The sequence below is a fragment of the Monodon monoceros genome, unplaced genomic scaffold (genome assembly GCF_005190385.1).
Source record: "Monodon monoceros isolate NGI ecotype Baffin Bay Population unplaced genomic scaffold, NGI_Narwhal_1 Super_Scaffold_18, whole genome shotgun sequence".
NCBI lineage: Eukaryota > Metazoa > Chordata > Mammalia > Artiodactyla > Monodontidae > Monodon > Monodon monoceros.
In genome coordinates, this window is record NW_021703774.1 from 82339528 (window position 1) to 82359991 (window position 20464).

Consider the following 20464-nt stretch of genomic DNA (forward strand, 5'->3'; position numbering starts at 1 on the left):
ATGTGCGACAACTTACTCAGATATAAAATGCACCTGTGTCAAAAACTTAACTCATTAATTAATGAGGAAACCCTGGGATATTACGACCAAGTCTAAAAATTCTCAAAGAACCACAGGTTTATAGCCAGATAAGGAATGCCGAAATGAATTAACGAACAGTTGCAAACTGGAAGAACTGGCAAAATTGGTCAATACCCATAGGAATCAGTTGCATCCATTGTGAAATGGCCACAGGTTGCATTTCTTAGGAAGGAATTAATTGCCCTACTATGAGTATTTAGACTTTTACCTCTACAAGTTGTAGAATAGCCTAGTCAAACACAAACCAGGCAACAGATGAACCGGTTTGCAAGGCAGAAATAGACACAGATGTAGAGAACAAACGTATGGACACCAAGGAGGGAAAGCAGGGGCGGTGGTTGTGGGATGAACTGGGAGATTGGGATTGACATGTATATACTAATATGTGTAAAGTAGATAACTAATAAGAACCAGCTGTATAAAAAATAAATTAATTAAAAAAAGACAAACCAGGCAGAGATTACCTGGATCTATGAGCCATCCAGGTCAGGACTCCCACTTAATTTCAAAGTCTTACTATTTTTCCTTACATGGATAAAAGTGTGGGCATTAATCCCTGATGCATTCCCTGGTTGTAAGCCTCATTAGCAGATAAGAAAACTGAGGCTCAGCCTGTGGGTGTTGTCCATTCCAGTTGTCCCCTCAAGGGTCTGCCTCCTGCTTTCCCCCTTCCCCCAGGAGCACAACGACAAAGTTCCCTCTGTCTTCTCTGGACACCAAGGACTCCTTTTGAGAAAACTTGAGTTTTCTGTCTCCTTCTCTTGTCTTGACCCAGAAGCAGGGCTCTTACCCATACTGACTGAAGTAGTTAATAAATAGCACATGAGTCAAAACCAACCTAATTATCAAAGGTACTCGTGTTAATAAATGCCTTCCGATCCATACAGGGAGCTAACACACTCAAAATTAAAAAGGAAGAAAAACCATTACCTGGAAATGCCTGGGCTCCTACCTGAGCTGAGCCCTGTGAAGTCATTATGGGTAATTATGGGCTATTAGTTGCTATCATCCTAGCAAGATGACTAGTGCCAAATGTTAAGGCCTAGGGCAGCATGTGGCCCCTCTGAGGCAGAGAAGTTAAAGGTAACTTTCTGGTTTTAGTTCCCTTCCATGCCGCTTCTTGTGAGTGACCCTACCAAACCCCTCCATTCTATTGTTCAAATTTCACCCCAACAGTTTTGTTAGCCCAAATTTTCTTTTGTGACTGGGAATTCCAAGAAGCCTCAAAGAGCTTTCCTAATTCTCCACTCAACTCTCTCTGAGCTGACTTCTCTGTGAGAGGAAGGTGAGGAGGCCTATAGGGCATAGAGGTGGGGAGAAGAATGGGTATCTGAGTTGGGGGGGCAGAGAGGAAAAGTGATATGCCCAAGATCATAGAGCTTGGCTGTAGCTCAGCTACAGAGCACAGAGAGGTTGCAAGAAGGTGGAGAGCGGAGAGATGCTGGGAGCTTAGTGTGAAAATCTGAGGCTTTTGCAGATCTCCTGCTAAAGGGGGCAGAGCGGTAGGGAGGGAGGGAGGTTTATGGCTCCTTCAAGACTCCAGCTCAGTAAGACACAGGGTGATTTGCCTTCACCTACCCCATATTCCAGTCAAACGCTTTGTGGAAGATTAAGTATGGCCACAGATTCTTTGCTCTTCCTCCCTCAGAGGTAGAATCTATTTCTGCAATCTTTGAGTCTGGCCTGTTCTTGTGTCTTGCTTTGACCAGTAGAATGTAGTGGAATGGATACTGTATTGAAACCGCACAACATGTCTCAGGACTTAATGAAGCTCAGGTTCTTTATGTCTCGGTGCAGAAGGAATTTGGTGAGAGGCAAAGTGATAGGTAAGAAGTAGATTTATTACTATAGGACGCTTGTGAAGGATAGAAGCCGGCAGGCAAAAGGGCTCTGCCCCGCGAACTAAGTTGGCTACATTTTTATAGTCAAAGGAAAAGTGAGGAGGGGAGAAGACCACCTTCTTCCTCTTCCTTTGTAAAGATGTTACAGGAAAATGGGGCGCAATTGGATGGTTATGTCCTATGTCTCGAGCGAGTTGCTGGGATGGGCCACCTAGTGAGAGTCCTTGGCTTCACAGAGGAGAGAATCAAGAGCGAGCCACAGCAAAGCGAAAGCAGGTTTACTGAGAGAGATGCACATTCCATAGGCAGAATGCGGTCCATCTCAGAAGGAGAGAGCGGCCCTGAAATGTGGGGTGGGTAGCTTTTATGGGCTGGGTAATTTCATAGGCTAACGAGTGAGAGGATTATTCCAATTATTTGGGTGGGAAGGGGCAGGGATTTCTAGGAATTGGGCCACCGCCCACTTTTTGGCCTTTTATGGTGGGCCTCGGAACTGTCATGGCACGAGCGGGTGTGTCATGTAGCATGTGCTAATGTGTTACAGTGAGCGTATAATAAGGCTTAGTGACCACTGGAAGTCCAATCTTCTGCCGTCTTGGGACTAATCCGTTCTAACCAGCTTTTGTCATATCCAGTTTTTCTCAACAGCTGTGTCATTCTTTAAGGGTTGTGCCCCGCCCCCTTCCCTCCTGTCTCAGCATGTGTTCCAGAGCCTAGGTCTCAAGACATTTGCACTTCTGTTTTCTTTCAGAACACAGCCTGCGGAGTGCCAAATAAGAAAGCCGGTCTAGCCTCCTGGAGGGTGAGAGGTGTGGCGACCCACTGGAACTCCCAGAACTGGTAAAGTTAAAATTTTAAGCTACAGAAGTTACAGAAAGAAATCTTATCTGAACTTCACTTATCTGAGTAAAGGAGAGCCTCCTGAAAATACCAATACCCCCTCCTCCCAGGGGGTTTCCTGCAAATTCAGCTACCACTGCCTATTTCCATTAGCATCAGAAAGCCCAGTAGAACTTTCCCTACTTTCCCATTGAGGGTCATGGGGGAAGTTTTTGGATTAATAGCACTGTTCTCTTATCTTTACTGTGATGTTAGTTACATGACTTTATATGTTTGCCAAAACTTGCAGTACTATACCCACAAAAGGGTAAATTTTCCTGTGTATGAATCATAACTTAATAAAGAGAATGGAAAAATACGGTCATGTGACAGGGAAGAGCTAAATCGGACTCCACGCTGGATCTGTTTCTCTGACTTTAACCTTTGCTTTTCGTTGCTTTTGTTATTATAATCATACAAAACGGCCTGCCTCAGGGAACCCTGCCCACCTCTGAATGGATGCAAGAAAAAAGAAACTAATGCATCCCCTCACCCAGGCTGGTCATTCCGGGAGATGTTTTGCAAGACTGATGGCCCTTTTACTTGACTTCTCACCGCTTCTCCCTCTCTAATTCTATAAAAGAAATTGGCATCCAGACCCAGATAAGATGGTTTATTGGAGACACGAGTCTGCCATCTTCTCGGTCTGCCGGCTTTCCCAGTGAAGTCGTATTCCTTGCCTCAGCACCTCGTCTCTAATTCACTGGCCTGTGGTGCGGCAAGCAGAGCGGGCTTGGACTCGGTAACAGTCAGATTTGAGATATATTTTTAATGTAGAGCAACAGGACCTGCTGATGGTTTGAACTATGATGGGCAATAACAGTGACTCATCTCACGACTTAAGTACAATATGTCCACAAATTTTTTGATCTGCTTTTCTTCAAAGGTGGAGCCTAATTCGTCTCCCTTTAGGTTGTGGGCTAAATCTCACAACTCACTTCCGTTGAACAGAATGTGGCAGAAATGATGGTGTGTGAGAGATTAGGACATCAAAAGAAAAGGGGGCTCCTTCTTGCTCTCTCTCTGGCATCCTTTTCTCCACAGAAGTCAGCTGTCACACCATGAGCACATTCAAGCAGCACTCTGGAGAGGTCTTAGAGCAAGGGGCAGGGGCTTCCTGTCAACAACCCGCACTGACTTGCCAGGAGAGGAGGTGACAAGATAAGGGAAGTAGGTGGAAAGTATGGGAGTGATGAGCGGGGAACTTCGAGGAAGGCTCTCTGCAAAATTGTGACTGTCACATTTGGAACACCCAGGTTATCCTTTAGAAGCCTCTTTAACTCAAGGTACCCAAGGCCTCAAACTCTCTACCAAAATCTATTCTCATCTCCTTTATTCATATAAGGCTTGCTTGATGACAGATTAAAGTATTTGCCTTCCCAGGGGTATTTGCATTCTTATCAAGAGGTATACATCTGAGAAGTAAAATAGGAATTATTTGATAGGAGGTGGGAAGATTTCTTGAGATCCCACACTTGGTTGTTTGCCAACTGCCTAAGATCACTCTGAGTGGTGAAGCTTTTTCTCTCACCCTAGGAGGCACCTGAGAGTTGTCCTAGAGCCAAGAGGTGGCTGAGTAAAGCAAAGATTAAGGGAAGAAGGTAGCTGCCATATTGGAGAAAGCGGATCAATTTGTTAGCTCTGAGACCAGAATGGAGCAGCCTACTGACGGTGAAGGGAACCCTTAGTGAAAGCACTTGAGTGGCCAAAACTGATGCAAGGATGGGACGAGACGCAAGAGTGAGGGGAGGTCAGAATTAGAATGAGAGGGAATTCCCTGGCTGTCCAGTGGTTGGGATTCCGGGCTTTCACTGTCTAGGGTGAAGTTTCGGTCCCTGGTCCCCTGGTCGGGGAACTAAGATTCTGCAAGCTGTGTGCTGCAGCCCAAAAAAAGTTAGAATGAGAAACCATTTCGGTGTTCAGCTGGGCTTGGATTCAGGGAGTGGAGATGAGGAAGATATCTCCATCTCGGAAATCACTTTCCCCATATCCGTCTTTGGTCCAGGCAGGGGAGAATACAGGGAGGCTTTAATGGACCTAACTGGCACTGCCCTTCATTTCAAATCTAATTTAAGATTAGATTCTTATGGTACTGTCCCTGGGGTGGGCAGTGAGGGAAAATTCAGAGACCTGGGAAATAGGAGAAAAGGACGTGGGGACACGCGTGATGGGGGAGCCTAGGCTATTTAGTTGTCTGAAGATTTCCCTACCAGGGCCAGGATAACCTCGAGGCAAGGAGGCATAAATTTAAGGAGATACTCACTCTCAAGGTCATACAGATGTAGAGCTGGTCCCAGAGGGTGAGTACCTCCTTAAGTTTTGTGCCCTAGGGGCCTCATTTGCATCACCCTAGTCCCAACCCTGATCCCTTTACCAACTCTTCTTTGGCTCTAACCATGTCCTAAAAATGAACAAAAGTTAGAGAAAACCTGAAAGGTCTAATTTCTCTTGCTGGACTGCTGTTTTCATCATGTTGAGTCTCTGACACGGCTCTCTTTGGTTTGTACTCTCAAACCCATTCATCATTGGGCTCTGTGCAGGACACAAACCACTCTCCACATTCCAGACACAGAGTCCCAGATTCACTCCTTCCTGTCAATTCACCCTTCATACTTCCCACATTCACCACCAGCCAGTCAGGACCACAGCTCCTCAGACATGACTTACGAACATGCTCACCATCTCTATTAGTGACAGGATATCTGAACTGAGCCTTCCCAAATCTCCAGTCATCCAGAGTTTCCTACGCAGGATGGCATGCTTGGTAATTTGAGCTCCAATCCCAGCTATGTTCATATAGATTTCCTCCACTCTATTGTCTCCTTATATGAACACAAAAGACTGGAAACACTGTGAATGCTTACAGTAAAAAACTAGGGAACACATCCTAAAATGCCCCCATCTGGCTGGCTTCCCATGACCAGATGAGCCTCTCAGCAGAGCCAGTGTCAGGCTAGGGATAGGAATAGCCAAATGGAGGGCTCTGGCCTTTCCTCCCATCATATGTTCCTGCACCGCATAGGTCCCCACCTTCCGTGTGGGGCCATTTGGTGCTTCTCCTGGAACTCTTCAGTTTGTGCTCCACATCTAGCCTGTGCAAAAATATAATAAAACCTGAACTTACCATTGAACTGGACTAAAGCCCTAGTGACCATTTAAACTGAAAGGCATTTTTAGCTCTGAATATTTTATGACAGGTGATCAGAGTAGAACAACAGCATGATTTATTGGTGGCTGATCACCCATCGTGTGTATTAGTATATTTTGCAGCACAGTGTCAACTAGATGGACATTAGCATCAAGGGACAAGTCTAATGTGGCCAAGAGTATTATCCAACTGCAGAAAACTTATCCCAGGGACTCATCATGAGGGCCTGTCAATCACCATTCCGTGGGGTGGGGAGGGCCATGGTCATGTCCCAGGCACGGTCAGTCTGGGCTCAGATGCACCTTTCTCTAGCAGAAATGTTAATTTCTGACACCTGAATTGGAGCTCAACATTGTAGCTATTCAACAAGGGATTGACAAGAAGTAAATAGGCTCTTTAGCATTAGGAGGGATTTAGGTTGCCATGAGAGAAGCTCACAGTAATAAGCTGTTCTAGTCTCTCATGTTGGAATGCTGTTTTCATCCTGTTGAGTCTCTTAACACTGCTCCTTTGGGCAATGCTGTCAAACCCATTCAGTGCTTAGTGTTCTGCACAAGGAACTGAAACCCCTCTGGGTGTTCAAGGTGCTTTAAGTAGAAAGGGATTTATTACAGGACACTCAAATTGGTTGCAAAAGCTGGAGCAGTAAGAGAACTCCCTGGATTCCACAGAACTGACTACCTCAAAAAGACTGTAAGCCCAACCTGGACCTTTCTGTAGTTTGTTATCATGTACATATTAATTTACCATTAAGGAAATTAGACTATTAAACATATTGGATTGGCCAAAAACTTTGTTTGGGTCTTTCCATACATCTTACGGAAAAACCCCGAATAAACTTTTTGACCAATCCAATATGTTCTGAAAGTAATATAATACAAAACCTACTCTGTTCTGCATTATTTTTTTCATGAAATTCTGGCTTTTCAAGCCTATTTTGTATCAACTTGAGCTGCTGCAGCCCTAGATGAGTATGCGTATTTCACCCCAGCTTCATCAGAATTGGGCATTTTCATTAAACATTTTTCTAAGTTTTTAATAATTGAGACATTTTTATATAAAAAATTATTCTTAGATCATCTTAGATGACACCCTGCCCAAGAAAATCCCAACAGAATGGTGGGTCCCAGGAGCACAGACCGAGGTGGGAAATGTAATTTTTTTTCATTAATTAAATGCTGTCACACTTGAAAAAATTTCTTAAAGATTAACATTTTCCTTTCCACTTGTGTGTAGTAGTCTACTCTTTTTATTTTCTGTTTGTGAGTTATCTCTTCTTATTCATTGCCTATCTACTGAGGGCCTATTATTATTATTATTTATTTAATTTTGGCTGTGTTGGGTCTTCGTTGCTGCATGTGGGCTTTCTCTGGTTGCGGCCAGCAGGGTTACACTCTGTTGCAGTGCGCGGGCTTCTCATTGCAGTGGCTTCTCTTGTTGCAGAGCACGGGCTTTAGGCGTGCGGGCTTCAGTAGTTGCAGCATGTGGGCTCAGTAGTTGTGGCTTGCGGGCTCTAGAGCGTAGCCTCAGTAGTTGTGGCTCACAGGCTTAGTTGCTCCATGGCATGTGGGATCTTCCCGGACCAGAGCTCGAACCCGTGTCCCCTGCATTGGCAGGTGGAGTCTTAACCACTGTGCCACCAGGGAAGCCCAAGGACCTATTTTAAGCATAACTTTATTTATTTATTTTTTCTACACATCCGGGCACTTAATTAATGGCATGTTTCAAGTGTCAGTGCTGTTTGTCTATTAATAGAAAAGAGCTCGGAATTTGAATTCTAGAGGTACTTACGTGGCCTTGACTAGCTCCTTTATGATGTCCAGTCTTCACAGCTGCCTAGGAGAAGCAAGGAGCCAGGTCTCTGGGGATGGCTCTGAAATTAGCCATGTCAGTGGATTATGTAGAGCTGACACAGTCAAATAACCAGATGTGGCCAACCTCTGAGTCGTGCTGCAGTGTCCATCTTAGCGGGGCCCAGGAAGACTGGCCACAGGCACCACTGCTCAGTGATGACGATGGAACTACAAACAAATCCTATAGTTTCTCATTGCAATAGCAGGACAAAAAAATACTTGGATCCAGTCAGTCTGGGTCTTTGTGCAAAAACTAAAAGCATATGAACTTTAAACGTGTTAAAATATTAAAAATCTATTAAAGTCAAAACTGCAGAAGCTTATAAAGTAATATACAGGTGGTTATTTGAAATATTCTGTCCAAGGCTGGCTGATCACCCACCAACCCCATCACTGATTTCATCCCAGCCCCACACCACATTCCAGGCAGCAGCTGGGCAAACAAGCTATGAGAACGGTTCCTTCAAGATAAGCCAAATAGAGCTTAGGTTAAATGTACTTCCCATGAAATTACACAGAGACATTTTGATGGAATTCTGTACACGTCAAAACTCAACGTAATTAAATATAAAATTGATACTATAGCATGCTTAGGAAACAGTATAATTTTTATTTGTGTGCCTTTTATTGTTTCCATGCTTGTCATACCCAAATGTAGTTGACGTGAAACATTTTACAGACGAGTTGCTTGGGAGACAGAAGTACTGTTTGCTGTGAATTCAAAAAGCACTCATGGGCTTTGGCTTCCCTGGTGGCGCAGCGGTTAAGAATCCGCCTGCCATGGGCTTCCCTTGTGGCGCAGTGGTTGAGAGTCCGCCTGCCGATGCAGGGGACACGGGTTCGTGCCCCAGTCCAGGAGGATCCCACATGCCGTGGAGCGGCTGGGCCCGTGAGCCATGGCCGCTGAGCCTGCGCGTCCGGAGCCTGTGCTCCGCAGCGGGAGAGGCCACAACAGTGAGAGGCCCGCGTACCGCTAAATAAATAAATAAATAATGAATGAATGAATGAATGAATGAATGAACGAACGAATGGATAGATAGATAAATAAATATAAATAAATAAATAAATAAAAATTCTATCTTCTACCGGATGAGTAAGGTCCAAATTAAACTTCCAGGTTGACTTCTCAGGCTTCTTGTGGCAGCACCACCTGAAGACTGGCCGGGCAACTAGAGAGAGACTGGCTGACTCATTTAAGAGAGAATTAGCTGATAGCCAATGAGAGCAGGCTCTGCCATGGTCTGAATGTCTGTGAACCCCACACATTCATGTTGAAATCTTAACCCCAAAGGTGGTGGTATTAGTAGGTGGTGGCTTTGGGAGGTGCTTCAACTGTGGTGGGGATCCTCATAAATGGTATTAGTGCCTTATAAAAGAGGATCCAGGAGATCCCTAGCCATGTGAGGACACAATGAGGCATCTCTGACCCAGAAAAAAGCCCTCACCCGACCGTGCTAGCATCCTGATCTTGGACATCAAACTTCTAGTACTGTGAGAAATAACTTCCTGTTGTTTATAAGCTATCCAGTCTGTGTATTTTGTTATAGCAGCTTGAAAGAACTAAGACAGGTCCCCAATGAAAGGGAGGCCCGGCCAGGGTGAATGGGAGGACAAGAAGGGGCATTTTGCAATCCACCAGGGTTTGAATGGCAGCCAATTTTAAAAAATCAACATTAAAAAAGTTATTATAAAGCTATAATTAGAGGAGGCTGTGGTAAGCAATTGGTCTCCATGCTTTTGAGTCAGAACTGAATCAGATTCCTGTAAAATTGAGTCAGAACACCAAGGGCCTGTCCAGGTTGCTCATGTACAAACAAAAAAAAGGTTTATAATAATTAGTTAGTTCCAGATTGAAGGAGGTGGTTGGAGAGCTAAATTTATATCACACAATGCCTGGTCATGCTTAGGTTTTCATAGAAGAGGGTGAGCTACTGAGAACTTCATTAAATAGCAATTTCAGGAAAGCTGGGAATCCATTGCTGGCAATAACTAGGAGTCGTAGCCAAGCACCCTCTTGTTTGATAGTGAGCCTGGAAAATGAATGGTTTGCAGATAGCCTGCAAGTGAGAGCTTTGCCTTCTTGGTATAAATCATGCCCTAGGCAATGAACTTTGGTTTGACAAAAACTTTTCTTTGGAAACTTATGATATTCTCGTTAAAAAATTAAATGGATTGATACCAGTCCTAGAGCTCACTTCATCTTTAGAATGAAGCAAAATGTTAACTATGTATTGGATGAACATAAAATAACAAGGTAATCTAAGGTCTTTAAAGTCCTAGTAAGAATTCGTGAAAAGTAGGTGGGTGCTTAAGTAAACCCCTGAGGGACCTCTGTGGAGATCTTCAGTTTGGGCTTTATTAGGACACAAGAATATAGGTAAGTCTGGGTCCAAATGAACTATAACGTCATTATGAACTGAAGAATCCTCATGAATTTCAAGGAAGTAGTGATCAGAAGAGTGTTTATTCTGGCAATGCCACTTGCACTATTAAGTTAGTGGATCATGTCACAAGAGAAAAGAATGTTTTATGCTGTGAGGTCTACTTTTATATTATCCTGAACAGAAAAAATCTGTATCCATTAAAAAATAACTCCCCATTCCTTCCTCCTTCCAGCCCCTGGTAACCTCTATTCTATTCTCTCTATGAATTTGCCTATACTGGATACCTCATATAAGTGGAATCCAAGGGACATGCTCTGGCAAGACAGGGTGACAGATAAACTACCTTCTAATGCTCATGGACTAGTGATTACCTGCAGGACTAGTGTAGCCTAGCGTTAAGAGCACATATTGTCATCAGATGTCCTGGATTTGAAGCCTAGCTCCACTACTTCTTTTTCTCTTTTTAAATTTTTATATTGCAGTAAAATGCACATAACATTAAATTTACCATCTTAATCATTTTTAAGTGTACAGTTCAATAGTGTTAAGTACATTCACATTGTGCAACCAATCTGCGAGACTCTTTTCATCTTGCAAAACTGAAACACTATACCTATTAAACAACAACTTCCTACTCCCTCCTCTCCCCAGTCCCTGGCAGCCACCATTCTACTTTGCGTCTTTCTAAATTTGACTGCTCTAGGTATCTCATATAGGTGGAATCATACATAATTTTTCCTTTTGTGACTGGCTTATTTCACTTAGCAAAATGCTTTCAAAGTTCACCCATGTTGTGGCATGTATCAGAATTTCATTATTTTTTAAGGCTGGATAATATTCCATTGTATGTATATATCACATTTTGCTTATTCATCTGTTGATGAACACCTTTTGTAGCCAACACATCTGTTGTTTCCACCTTTTCGGTATTGTAAATAATGCTGCTATGAACATGAGTATACAAATATCTGAGTCCCTGCTTTCAGTTATTTTGTATATATAACCAGCAGTGGAATTGCTGGATCACATGTTTCAAATGCCAAACTACTTTTAGTTCCCACCAGCAATGCACCAGGTTCCAATTCTTCTACATCCTTGTCACAGCTTGTTCTTTTCTTTCTTTCTTTTTTTTTTCTTTGTGTGATATAGACATCCTAATGGATGGGCCATGTGAAATGGTATCTCACTGTGGTTTTGATTTGCATTTTCTCTAGTGGCTAGTGACATAGTGACACTGAGCATCTTTTCATGAGCTTATTGGCCATTTGTATATCTTCTTTGGAGAACTGTGAAGTCTTTTGCTCATTTTTGTCTTGTTCTGTTTTCTTTGTTTTGTTTTTGGCCACATGTGTGGCTTGTGGGACCTTAGTTCCCTGACCAGGGATTGAACCGGGGCCCACTGCAGTGGAAGTGCAGAGTCCTAACCACTGGACCTCCAGGGAATTCCCTTTTGCTCATTTTTTCTTAACACTTTTATTAGAGTATAATTGCTGTACCTTTTGCTCATTTTTGAATTGGGTTGTTTGTTTTTTGTTGTTGAGTTGTAGGAGTACTTTATAGTAATCCTTTTTCACATATATGATTTGTGAATATCTCTTCCAATTCCATGGGAGAGAATTCCTACTCACTTTTGCCTTCTCTAAACTCTATTTGCAAGTTGAAGTCTTCAGATAGCTGCCCCCTTTTGGGGACTGTCTCTGTTATTATCAAGTAGTTCTGTTTGTGCCTGTCCTGACTTTTCAGCTGGCATATAGACTATGGTTTTGATCTCCGCTTGCCCCCGCCCCACCCGCTCCCCACCCCATCACCATAACAGCACTTAGCACGGTTCTGGGATAGGTGGTATCCAGAGACACAGCCTCTAATAACTAGGAGGGATCCTACACACATCTTTTTTTTTTAAATATACATTTATTTATTTTTATTTTTGGTTGTGTTGGGTCTTTGTTGCTGTGCGTGGGCTTTCTCTAGTTGCGGCAAGTGGGGGCTACTCTTTCGTTGTGGTGCCCAGGCTTCTCATTGTGGTGGCTTCTTGTTGCGGAGCACAGGCTCTAGGCATGTGGGCTTCAGTAGTTGTGGCACGCCGGCTCAGCAGTTGTGGCACATGGGCTTAGTTGCTACGCGGCATGTGGGATCTTCCTGGACCAGGGCTCGAAACTGTGTCCCCTGCAGTGGCATTCTTAACCACTGCACCACCAGAGAAGTCCCCCTTATTGTAGTTTTGATTTGCATTTCTCTAATGATTAGTGATATTGAGCATCCTTTCATGTGTTTGTTGGCAATCTGTATATCTTCTTTGGAGAAATGTCTATTTAGGTCTTCTGCCTATTTTTGGATTCAGTTGTTTGTTTTTTTGATACTGAGCTGTACTGCTTGTATATTTTGGAGATTAATCCTTTGTCAGTTGTTTCATTTGCAAATATTTTCTCCCATTCTGAGGTTGTCTTTTCATCTTGTTTATTGTTTCCTTTGCTGTGCAAAAGCTTTTAAGTTTCATTAGGTCCCATTTGTTTATTTTGATTTTATTTCCATTTCTCTAGGAGGTGGGTCAAAAAGGATCTTGCTGTGATTTATGTCATAGAGTGTTCTGCCTATGTTTTCCTCTAAGAGTTTCATAGTGTCTGGCCTTATATTTAGGTTTTTAATCCATTTTGAGTTTATTTTTGTGTATGGTGTTAGGGAGTACTCTAATTTCATTCTTTTACATGTAGCTGTCCAGTTTTCCCAGCACCACTTATTGAACAGGCTGTCTTTTCTCCACTGTATATTCTTGCCTCCTTTATGAAAAATAAGGTGACCATATGTGGGTGGGTTTATCTCTGGGCTTTCTATCCTGTTCCATTGGTCTATATTTCTGTTTTTCTACCAGTACCATACTGTCTTGATTACTGTAGCTTTGTAGTATAGTCTGAAGTCAGGGATCCTGATTCCTCCAGCTCTGTTTTTCTTTCTCAAGATTGCTTTGGCTATTTGGGGTCTTTTGTGTTTATATACAAATTGTGAAACTTTTTGTTCTAGTTCTGTGAAAAATGACATTGGTAGTTTGATAGGGATTGCATTGAATCTGTAGATTGCTTTGGATAGTATAGTCATTTTCACAATGTTGATTCTTCCAATCCAAGAACATGGTATATCTCTCCATCTATTTTTATCATCTTTAATTTATTTCATCACTGTCTTATAGTTTTCTGCCTACAGGTCTTTTGTCTCCTTAGGTAGGTTTATCCCTAGGTATTTTATTCTTTTTCTTGCAATGGTAAATGGGAGTGTTTCCTTAATTTCTCCTTCAGATTTTTCATCATTAGTGTATAGGAATGCAAGAGATTTCTGTGCATTAATTTTGTATCCTAATACTTTACCAAATTCATTGATTAGCTCTACTATTTTTCTGGTAGCATCTTTATGATTCTCTATGTATAGTATCATGTCATCTGCAAATAGTGACAGTTTTACTTCTTCTTTTCCAATTTGGATTCCTTTTATTTATTTTTCGTCTCTGATTGCTGTGGCTAAAACTTCCAAAACTACGTTGAATAATAGCTGTTAGAGTGCGCAGCCTTGTCTTGTTCCTGATCTTAGAGGAAATGGTTTCAGTTTTTCACCATTGAGAACAATGTGGGCTGTGTGTTTGTCATATATGGCCTTTATTATGTTGAGGTAAGTTCCCTCTGTGCCGACTTTCTGGAGAGCTTTTATCATAAATGGGTGTTGAATTTTGTTGAAAGCTTTTTCTGCATCTATTGAGATGATCATATGGTTTTTAGTCTTCAATTTGTTAATATGGTGTATTACATTGATCGATTTGCATATATTATAGAATCCTTGCATTCTTGGGATAAACCCCACTTGATCATGGTATATGATCCTTTTAATATGCTGCTGAATTCTGTTTGCTAGTATTTTGTTGAGGACTTTTGCATCTATGTTCATTGGTGATATTGGCCCTGTAGTTTTCTTTTTTTGTGACATTTTTGTCTGGTTTTGGTATCAGGGTGATGGTGGCCTCGTAGAATGAGGTTGGGAGTGTTCCTCCCTCTGCTGTATTTTGGAGGAGTTAAGAAGGGTGGGTGTTAGCTCTTCTCTAAATGTTTGATAGAATTTGCCTGTGAAGCCGTCTGCTCCTGGGCTTTTGTTTGTTGGAAGATTTTTAACCACAGTCTCAATTTCAGTGCTTGTGATTGGTCTGTTTATATTTTCTATTTCTTCCTGGTTCAGTCTTGGAAGGTTGTGCCTTTCTAAGAATTTGTCCATTTCTTCCAGGTTGTCCATTTTACTGGCATATAGTTGCTTGCAGTAATGTCTCATGATCCTTTGTATTTCTGCAGTGTCAGTTGTTACTTCTCCTTTTTCATTTCTACTTCTGTTGATTTGAGTCTTCTCCCTTTTTTTCTTGATGAGTCTAGCTAATGGCTTATCAATTCTGTTTATCTTCTTAAAGAACCAGCTTTTAGTTTTATTGATCTTTGCTACTGTTTCCTTCATTTCTTTTTCATTTATTTCTGATCTGATCTTTATGATTTCTTTCCTTCTGCTAACCTTCGATGTTTTTTGTTCTTCTTTCTCTAATTGCTTTAGGTGTAAGGTTAGGTTGTTTGAGATTTTTCTTGTTTTTTGAGATAGGATTGAATTGCTGTAAACTTCCCTCTTACAACTGCTTTTGCTGCATCCCATAGGTTTTGGGTCGTCGTGTTTTCATTGTCATTTGTTTCTAGGTATTTTTTGATTTCCTTTTTGATTTCTTCAGTGATCTCTTGGTTGTTTAGTAGCATACTGTTTTGCCTCCATGTGTTTGTATTTTTTAGGTCTTTTTCCTGTAATTGATATCTAGTCTCATAGCATTGTGGTCGGAAAAGATACTTGATACGATTTCAATTTTCTTAAATTTTCCAAGGCTTGATTTTTGACCCAAGATATGATCTATCCTGGAGAATATTCCATGAGCACTTGAGAAGAAAATGTATTCTGTTGTTTTTGGATGGAATGTCCTATAAATATCGATTAAGTCCGTCTTGTCTAATGTGTCATTTAAAGCTTGTGTTTTCTTACTTATTTTCATTTTGGTTGACCTGTCCATTGGTGAAAGTGGGGTGTTAAAGTCCCTTACTATTATTGTGTTGCTGTCAATTTCCCCTTTTATGGCTGTTAGCATTTGCCTTATGTATTGAGGTGCTCCTATGTTGGGTGCATAAATATTTACAATTGTTATATTTTCTTCTTGGATTAATTCTTTGCTCATTATGTAGTGTCCTTAGTTGTCTCTTGTAATAGTCTTTATTTTAAAGTCGAATTTATCTGATATTAAAATTGCTATTCCAGCTTTCTTTTGATTTCCATTTGCATGGAATATCTTTTTCTGTACCCTCATTTTCAGTCTGTATGTGTCCCTAGGTCTGAAGTGGGTCTCTTGTAGACAGCATATGTATGGGTCTTGTTTTTGTATCCATTCAGCCAGTCTATGTCTTTTTGTGTGTGTGTGTGGTACGCGGGCCTCTCACTGCTGTGGCCTCTCCCGTTGCAGAGCACAGGCTCCAGACGCGCAGGCTCAGCGGCCATACGGGCCTAGCAGCTCCGCGGCATGTGGGATCTTCCCAGACCGGGGCACGAACCCGTGTCCCCTTCATTGGCAGGCGGACTCTCAACCACTGCGCCACCAGGGAAGCCCAGTCTATGTCTTTTGGTTGGAGCATTTAATCCATTTACATTTATGGTAATTATTGATATGTATGTTCTTATTATCATTTTCTTAATTGTTTTGGGTTTGCTTTTGTAGGTCTTTTCCTTCTCTTGTGTTTCCTGCCTAGAGAAGTCCCTTTAGCATTTGTTGTAAAGCTGGTTTGGTGGTGCTGAATTCTCTTAACTTTTGTTTGTCTGTAAAGGTTTTAATTTCTCCATTGACTCTGAATGAGATCCTTTCTGCGGAGAGTAATCTTGGTTGTAGGTTTTTCCTTTTCATCCCTTTAAATATGTCCTGCCACTCCCTTCTGGCTTGCAGAGTTTCTGCTGAAAGATCAGCTGTTAACCTTATGGGGATTTCCTTGTACATTATTTGTTGCTTTTCCCTTGCTGCTTTTAATATTTCTTTCTAGTATTTAATTTTTGATAGTTTGATTAATATGTGTCTTGGCGTGTTTCTCCTTGGATTTATCCTGTATGGGACTCTCTGCACTTCCTGGAGTTGATCACCTATTTCCTTTCCCATATTAGGGAAGTTTTCAACTATAATCTCTTCAAATATTTTCTCAGACCCTTTCTTTTTCTCGTCTTCTTCTGGGACCCCTATAATTCGAATGTTGGTGTGTTTAATATTGTCCCAGGGGTCTCTGAGATTGTCCTCAATTCTTTTCATTCTTTCTTCTTCGTTCTGCTCTGCAGTAATTATTTCCACTATTTTATCTTCCAGGGCACTTATCTGTTCTTCTGCCTCAGTTATTCTGCTATTGATTCCTTCTAGAGAATTTTTAATTTCATTTATTGTGTTGCTCATCATTGTTTGTTTGCTCTTTAGTTCTTCTAGGTTCTTGTTAAACGTTTCTTGTATTTTCTCCATTCTATGTCCAAGATTTTGGATCATCTTTACTATCATTACTCTGAATTCTTTTTCAGGTAGACTGCTTAATTCCTCTTCATTTGTTTAGTCCCATGGGTTTTTACCTTGCTCCCTCAATATTACCTTGCTGCATATTTTTCTATCTTCTCAGTTTGCTTAACTTACTGTGTTTGGGGTCTCCTTTTTCACCGGCTGCAGGTTCGTAATTCCTATTGTTTTTGGTGTCTGCCCTCAGTGGGTGAGGATGGTTCAGTGGCTTGTGTAGCCTTCTTGGTGGAGGGGGCTGGTGCCTGTGTTCTGGTGGATGAGGCTGGATCTTGTCTTTCTGGTGGGCAGGGCCGTGTCTGGTTGTGTGTTTTGGGGTGTCTGTGAACTCAGTATGATTTTAGGCAGCCTCTCTGCTAATGGGTGGGGTTGTGTTCTTGTCTTACTAGTTGTTTGGCATGGGGCATCCAGCACTGGAGTTTTCTGGCCATTGGGTGGACCTGGGTCTTAGTGTTGAGATGGAGATCTCTGGGAGACCTCTCACCGATTGATATTATGTGGGGCTGGGAGGTGTCTGGTGATCCAATGTCCTGAACTTGGCTCTCCCACCTCAGAGGCTCAGGCCTGACACCAGGCAGGAGCACCAAGACTCTGTCAGCCACCCGGCTCAGAAGAAAAGGGAGATAAAAAGAAAGAAAATTAAAAATAAAATTATTAACATAAAAAAATGATAATTAAAAAAAAAGAAGAGAGCAACGAAACCAAAAAACAAATCCACCAATGATAACAAGTGGTAAAAACTAAACTAAGATTATCATAAATATCAGGAAGAAATCAATCGCAGACAGCAAACCCCAAGTTTATAGTTGCTCCTAAAGTCCACCGCCTCAATTTTGGGACAATTCGTTGTCTACTGAGGTATTCCACAAATGCCCGGTACATCAAGTTGATTGTGGGGATTTAATCTGCTGCTCCTAAGGCTGCACCGAGAAATTTCCCTTTCTCTTCTTTGTTCGCACAGCTCCTGGGGTTCAGCTTTGATTTTGGCCCCACCTCTGCGTGTAGGTCGCCCGCAGGCATCTGTTCCCTGTCCAGACAGGAGGGGTTTAAAGCAGCGGCTGTTTAAGGGGCTTGGCTCACTCATGCCGGTGGGGAGGGAGGGGTACGGTAGTCATAACTGGAATGCGGTGGGAGCCTGTAGCAGCAGAGGCCGGCATGACATTGCAACAGTCTGAGGCTCGCTGTTTGTTCTCCTGGAGAAGTTATCCCTGGATCACGGGACCCTGGCAGTGGCGGGCTATACAGGCTCCTGCAGGGGGCGGCTTGTGGATAGTGACCTGTGCTTGAGCACAGGATTCTTGGTGGCAGCGGCAGCAGCCTTAGCATTTCATGCCCGTCTCTGGGGTCCAAGCTGATAGCCGCAGCTCAGGCCCATCTCTGGAGCTCGTTTAGGCGGTGCTCTGAATCCTCTCTCCTCACGCACCCCGAAATAATTGTCTCTTGCCTCTTCGGCAGGTCCAGACTTTTTCCTGGAGTCTCTCCCGCCTAGCTGTGGTGCACTAGTCCCCTCAGGCTGTGTTCACGCAGCCAACTCCAATCCTCTCACTGGCGTCTGACCTCCAAATCCTAGCCTCAGCTTGCAGCCACCACCTGCCCCCGGCGGGTGAGCAGACAAGCCTCTCAGGCTGGTGAGTGCTGGTCAGCACCAATCCTCTGTGCAGGAATCTCTCCACTTTGCCTTCTGCACCCCTGTTGCTGCGTACCAGTGAAGGGGCTTCCTAGTGTGTGGAAACTTTTCCTCCTTCACAGCTCCCTCCCAGAGGTGCAGGCCCCATCCCTATTCTTTTGTCTCTGTTTTTTCTTTTCTCTTTTGCCCTACCCAGGTATGTGGGGATTTTCTTGCCTTTGAGGAAGTCTGAGGTCTTCTGCCAGCATTCAGTAGGTGTTCTGTAGGAGTTCCACTTGTAGAAGTATTCCTGATGTATTTGTGGGGAGGAAGGTGATCTCCACATCTTACTCCTCTGCCATCTTGAAGGTCTACTTATTTATTTATTTATTTATTTATTTATTTTGCGGTACGCGGGCCTCTCACTGTTGTGGCCTCTCCCCTTGCAGAGCACAGGCTCCGGACGCGCAGGCTCAGTGGCCATGGCTCACGGGCCCAGCCGCTCCGCAGCATGCGGGATCCTCCCGGACCGGGGCATGAACCTGTGTCCCCTGCATTGGCAGGCGGACTCTCAACCACTGCGCCACGAGGGAAGCCCTACTACCTATTTATTTTTTAGTGAGCTTTGATACTTTATTTTTTTAAAAGAATGTAAAATTGCTTTTATATTAGACAGTGGCCAAGATAATTTACCACTTAACAAATAATAGCAAAAAATCATAGGACTATCTTATAGATGCAGGAACATAAATTAATAGAAGTTGGCAGTTTTTATAATAAAAAATTAGCAAAGCAGGAATAGGTGAGAACTTCCTTAATGTAATAAAGGATAAGTAACAATAGTGACAGGAGCAAAACAAATACTACAACAAACATCATGAGCTGAAGGATTTTCCTCTGAAATCATGCTTTTCTTCTGACTAGATTTTTGCTGTTATCACATATATTCAACATTTGATCATCATTTCCAGTCACACAAGCTTTGATACTTTTGTCATTCAAGAGATATATCTATTTTATCTAAGTTGTCAAATGCATTGGCATAAAATTATTCATAATATTCTCTTATTATCCTTTTTATATGTATAGGATCTGTAATGATGTCCTCTCTCATTACTGATATTGGTAATTTATGACATCTCTTTTTATCTGATCAGTCTGGAGAGAGATTTACCAATTTTATTTATCTTCTCACATTGCAGGGTGTTGAGCAGAGGAGTGACATGATATGATTTACATTTAGTACTACTTGATCTAAAATAGAATGCAGGAAAACAGCATGGTATTGGCACAGAAACAGAAACACAGATCAGTGGAACAGAACAGAGAGCCCAGAAATAAGCCCACGTACCTATTGTCAATTAATCTATGACAAAGGAGGCAAGAACATAAAATGGAGAAAAGACAGTCTCCTCAACAGTGTGCTGGAAAAACTGGATAGCCACATGTAAAACAATGAAATTAGAACCTTCCCTCACACCACATGAAAAAATAAACTCAAAATGCTTTAAAGACTTAAATGTAAGACATGAGGCCATAAAACTCCTAGAAGAGAACATAGGCATAACACTCTTTGACATAAATCATAGCAATATTTTCTTGGATTAGTCTCCCAAGGCAAAAGAAATAAAAGCAAAAGTAAAGAAATGGGACCTAATTAAACTTAAAAGCTTTTGCACAGCAAAGGAAACCATCAACAAAATGAAAAGACAACCTACTGAGTGGGAGAAAATATTTGCAAATGATGCGACCAACAAGACGTTAATATCCAAACTATACAAACAGCTCATACAACTCAATACCAAAGAGATAAACAATACAATCAAAAAATGGGCAGAAAGGCTTCCCTTTTGGCACAGCGGTTAAGAATCTGCCTGCCAACGCAGGGGACACGGGTTTGAGCCCTGGTTTGGGAAGATCCCACATGCCATGGAGCAAATAAGCCCGTGCGCCACAACTACTGAGCCTGTGCTCTAGAGCCCGTGAACCACAACTACTTAGCCCACATGCCACAACTACTGAAGCCCATGTGGCTAGACCCCGTGCTCCACAACAAGAGAAGCCACTGCAAAGAGAAGCC

General features: G+C 42.4%; 1 non-coding gene across 1 annotated transcript; it reads right to left on the bottom strand.

The window, feature by feature from the left end:
* Positions 1 to 11555: 11555 nt before the first annotated feature.
* Positions 11556 to 11628, bottom strand: TRNAG-UCC. Its single transcript has one exon. It is a non-coding gene; the product is annotated as a tRNA-Gly (tRNA).
* Between the last annotated feature and the right edge of the window lie 8836 nt (positions 11629 to 20464).